We start from the raw sequence: 5,932 nt of genomic DNA, 5'->3' as shown, positions 1-5,932 counted from the left end.
TTCCCTAACGGTGTACCCCATATCATACCTGATGGAAGAGCATGGGTTAAAGGCCCAACCACTAGAGCTATGGCCAGAAGATTACTTGAAGACTTGTCTGTTTCAGAGCTTAGTGGGCCCAATGGGCTTGGTGGGCCTAGGGTGCTTCTCACTTGGACCTTACTTGAATAAACACCATGTTTTATTGCATTTCTTAGCATAGGAAGTTACTTTGATTTTTGGTCTTGTATTTTGACCATAGACTAGGGTTCATGCTTTTGGGCTTGTATTTGGGCTTCTTAGGCTTTGGGCTTTTGATACCCAATATTAGGCTCATTCTTCTTCTTGTAATTTTTTCTATTCATTGTATTTTCTTGACCATTGTATTTAGGTCATTAGATTAGGACTAAAGGAGGATTACTAGTTTAATTAAATTAGGGTAAACTAGGTTTAATTAGGGATGCATTTAAGTTGCATTTTGGGTCACATGTTTGGCACCACCTTGGCTGCACTTGTGTGACACCGAAATGCAACCCTAAATGCATACTAAATCCAACCTAAATGCATTAGAACTAGTGTGACAGGATTAAGACATGTGAGACAAGTTTTGAAATTCAAATTTTTGAATTTTGAATTTCAAAACTTGGCGCCACATGTGCTCCTTCACATTGGCGCCAATGACTCTAGTTTCGGATAGATTTATAAGTTCCCTCCTTACCTTTTTGTACACACTTTGAACATTTATGAAATTTGAGAGCCAAGTGCCGAGTTTCCTTCAAAGTCTTCTTGAGAGAAAGTGAGCTTCACCTTAGGAACCCTATTAGGTTTCCTCCTCTTTGAAGTGAGCCTTCTCTTGCTTCTTAAGCTTGGATGCTTCCATCCAAGGCTTAAGCCTCTTCTACATCCGTGAATCATCTTCCATTATTGCTTCAATCCATTCGGTTTGCATCTCCTTTGAAGAAGATCCGTGGCTAGGAGAAGCTAAGGAGAAGAACATCAATCACTCCTCCTCACCTTCTCCATCAATATCCCGTCACATAAATGCATATAATACTTGTCACACATTTACAATGTCATATACTTTTCATTTCACTTGGCATATCATGTCTCATGGCACTTGTTCATATTTCACATTTTCATAATCATCTCATAAGGTCACGCACATAAAGGTTCTCATCATTAGAATGTTCATAGAAAAACATAATCCAAAATTCAGTAACAAGGAAATTTACATTCAATTCGTGCCTTCAAACGCACAGTAAAATATGTAAATATCAACAAGGGTTGCACCCGGCGCGCCCCAACTCACGCCTGGCAAATTAAACGTGATCACTTACAATTTAATCTACATTTTAGCCCTAGAAAGCAAACATTTTCATGCATTTTAGTATTTAAAAATGGTTAGTATGGCTTGTTATTCTTCCTTTTCTACTTTGATGCACTTTTGGTATGTTTTAGTTGTTTCTAGAGGGTTTAGGCTCGATAAGGGATCATAAAGAGTGAAGGAATTCGTGGAGACTACAAGCAAGGAAGATCACGGCCATGACTAGTGAGTCACCCTTGTGATTCACACACAAAAAGTGAAGATTCTCAAACAGGGTCAATCACAGTCATGACTCATCGGTCACGCTCGTGATTCGCTCCATCTTAGAAATACGTTGAAGGCTAAGGAGATCATGATCGTGACTCACCAATCACGCCTGTGACTCTCTCGAAAAACTAAAATCCCTAATTTTCATTCCTCATAGGATTTCTCACGGGAACCCACATAGCACTCTAATTCACATCAAAACTTATCTATTTTAGAAAATAAATACATATTCATGAATAGCATCCAACAAGGAACACATCAAAAACGTCAAACATCCAAACAAAAAGCTTTCACATTTTGCCTGTTCCTAGAAACATGTATCAGGCAAGGGATTGGTGACCAATCCTGTTACCCAACAATTATTCCCACACCCCCGAGTGAGGTTTCTCACTCCTCTCTTACCTTGATAAGCAAAAGTTGAAGCTCAAGCAAAATTTGGTTGATTCTCCTCTTTAGGTTCTCCTTAGTATTCAGAAGCGTAAAAAGGAAAGAGTTTAGAATGAAGTCAAAAGAAATGACACGTACGTAACTTCCCTGACAACTCCCCTATTTTTAAATTAAGAAAAATAAAATAATAATATTAATTAATCAAATGATCATCACGTCCTTCCTTCCCCCTTCCATAAAATAATTAATATAATTAAAACATACATCATCTCTTTAATAAAATAATATAAGCATAATTATTAATAAAAATATATTTCATAAAAGTTATCTATATATCACTTATCAAAATAATAATTACAAATCATGTCTCATAAATAAAATAGATCTCATAGAATTAATTAAATAGTATCAAAAATTACAAAATAAATACATTAAATATTAAAATAATTTCTAAAATGTTATTGATATAAAGTATAAAAATTGAAGTATCACAATGTCTATTATTAGTAGCATGAAAATCTTATTTTTGGTGAAACATTAAAATGATCTAATTATATCTAATATTCAAATTTTTAGAAAAAATAATACAAAATAAAATTATCATCTTGAAGGACTAAATTTAGTTTGTTCTACTTTTAGAGGATTAATAATACAAAAAAAAAAATGAAGGATGAAAAATGAATTTGAAAATTTTTAGAAGGACTAAATTTTTTATGTTTATTTAGTGTGTGTAGTTTTCATTTGTCATGTAAGATAATGTGACCGACAAGATTAAAAAAAAAAGGATTAACTTTAGTATATAATTTTAGAGCGACTAATAAAAAAAATTGAAGGATTCAAAAGCTAACTTAAATTTTTTTTAGAAGATTAGAATGTACTTTTATCCTTTATTATATTATAAAGTTTAAAGAAATATTTTTTTCATGAAATTGTGCAACATATTCTAGAGCCTACATATTAGGAAACCATATAATAAAGGATGCACCGCAAACACATTTTATTAGCGTCTATCCGTAGTTTACCATTAAACATAATCATATTAAGGTTTGGTGGCTTACATTTTATGTTTTTAACGTAAAATGATAAATATGAGTTTTTATATATATTTTTAATATAAAATATTTATCAGATTTGTTAATGACTAATTTTTATAAAAAATTTAACTGGTTATCTTGATCTTTTGTTTAAAAAGACTGTGTTATACCACTTAAACTAACAATTTGTTGATATGAGTCTTTATATATAAATATTTTAAAATATAATCATTTATAACATAAGATTACATAAATAATTTAATTAAAAAAATATATTTTATTATATTAAATAAATAACATAATATTGACAAATCTAAAAAAGATGTACTATATTTGTCATCGAGATTACTTTTATATTATCCTTTATCATAAGATGTTATATAAATAACTTTGAAGATCAAAAACAGTATATCTCCAAACTAAAAGAATCAAAATAAGACAAAATTTTGATAGACTAAACCCAAATTTGAAAAATTTTATAGAGGCCAAAACATATTTTACTCTTTTATAAATATAATAAATAAAAAGATAATAATAAAAATAATATAAATTTATAATTGTATCATAATTTTATATTTAAATATAAAATAAATATATAAGAGATAATTTTATGGCTTAAAAATATTTTAAGTCCTTGTAAAATGAGGGAGTTTTAATTTTGGTTTCAAATTTTTTTATTTGTTTTTCATCCCTAAAAAATTTGAACTTATATATTTAGTCCTTACTATTATATGATCATTTTTAATTATTAAATTTATGTGTTCATTATAAGGTTAAGTAACAATTTTAGGTGGTACTATAATTGTTTATAATATTGTGTCAATATGTCACATCTTTAAAGAAAAAATTAAAGATTTTTAAATTAAATATTATTTATTTATCTTAAAATAATCATAAATGACAATAAAATGAATTTAAATTTTAGAATGATGAAAATAAAAGAAAAATATTTTATGGGAATTAAAACCAAAATTTATTTATTTTATAAAGAAAAAATAATGTTTATAAATTTTAGAAACATAAAAAAAAAAAAAAAGAGAAAAACTTTTATAAGAAAAAAAAAAGTTCATTTTAGAGAGACTTAAAATATATTTAATTTTAATTTTATTTTTAAAAATAATCTAAAATCATCTTATAATTATATAACTTTTTAAAAAAAAAATTGAACCTATTAATCATGGGCCTAGGGCGGACGACCCAAGGGCCAGCCCATTCATTTATAGAGTTTTCCCAATGTCTTATATCACAAAATGTCCTATTTGCAAACTTTGTTTATTCCTCACAAACTCAACCACTAATTCCTTTAAAAAAAAAAAAACTAATTCCTTAACAAAGAGACATTCTTGTTCAATGCTTTAAACATTATCATTGGTTGGATGAATAAATGGATGATCAAATCTACATACACAACAGGCACACAAGTAGAGAGGACATGCATTAATACCTCTCATACATAGGATATTAGTGACAAGAAAAAATTCATTAACACTCATTATATGAAAAACAACCAACTTTTAATACAATAATTTTCTAGCCTAGTTCACACCTTATTCACACAAAAAATTCAAGAAGTAGTTGTAAGTTTTATAATTTTCTAATACATCAATTATAGAAAATTAAAAGGATATTTGAAATTCATGATACTCATATAATAATAAGAAATAGTATGTACCTTTCTCTATAATGGAAATCGTCTTTGATCCTTAGAGTACTTTGATCTTCTTGAGAAGAAAACTAAGATTTCACTCCCTTTGGCTTTTTTTTTTCTCTCTCTATTAGGGGTATGAACCTTGAGAGAATACTTTTTGTTAGGGGTATAAACCTTGTTTCACATTAGTGAATATTTATAACCCTTAAAGATTTTTATTTCCATCAAATAACAAATATTCTCAAAACTGCTCAATTAAGTCCATTTATGATTTAGTCCATAATTATTTAATTATTTATTTATTAGTCCTTTTATACATCAATGTTTCTCACATAAGACATAATTATCTTACAGTGGTTGCAACTCATGGATTAAAGAATAAATAGTCTATAACCCCTTGATGAGAATATTTTTATTTGAATGTGTTAAATTATAAATTTTTTCTTTCCTTCTCTTTCAACTCCACAAATGCTCATTTATAAACATGTAAGTAATTATTTATGAACAATTTAGTAAAAGTCGCTAAAATGAAACTTCATCACATTTTTCCTTCCAATTTATCCAAAAAAAATAAAAGCCCACTATAATGGGACACCAAAATAAAAAGGCCCATTTAGCATCCTTACTTGTATTTGCCTAGAGAGAAAAGGAATGGCCCTCAAAGGCACCAACATCATATTTATTCCCTATTCATATCCAAACTTTTTAAAGAAGACCTTTATATTTATAACTTCTTGACATTTATACTTCTTCATCTCCTATATGTAACGACCCGCCATGGTCTCTACACTTAGTGGAATCGCACTACTACTAATGAACTAAGAAATATTAAGCTGAATAACTCATACATACAGGTATAAATAAGAATGACAATAACTAAGTTTCTGGTTATAAAATAGAACACTATATATGTACAGTCATCCTAAAAATAATATTTCCTAGTGCCAGTCAAGCACAGACAAAATCGTTACCCAAAATGGTAACTGTAACACGAGGATCAAACTCCCCGTCTCGCAGTAGTCACCTCAACTTCAAGCTAGCCCTTACCTGCTCCCATACAAGGTATGATCATCGCAGTCCATCCACATGGAAACCAAAGGGTAAGCTAGAGTTCAAAAATCAATCATACAAGTATAGAACAATAATCTATATTACACAATCATCCAACTATCAATCATATTCATAGAGTCACACCATACACTCTATCCAATACTACTCATGCATAAAATACAATCCACCAATCATGAAGCCAAACACCACACACTTCATCATATTAATAATCATGCAATAAAT

The sequence above is a fragment of the Cajanus cajan genome, chromosome 5, assembly GCF_000230855.2.
Source record: "Cajanus cajan strain Asha chromosome 5, NIPB_CcT2T_4, whole genome shotgun sequence".
NCBI lineage: Eukaryota > Viridiplantae > Streptophyta > Magnoliopsida > Fabales > Fabaceae > Cajanus > Cajanus cajan.
This window is presented reverse-complemented; position numbering follows the sequence as displayed.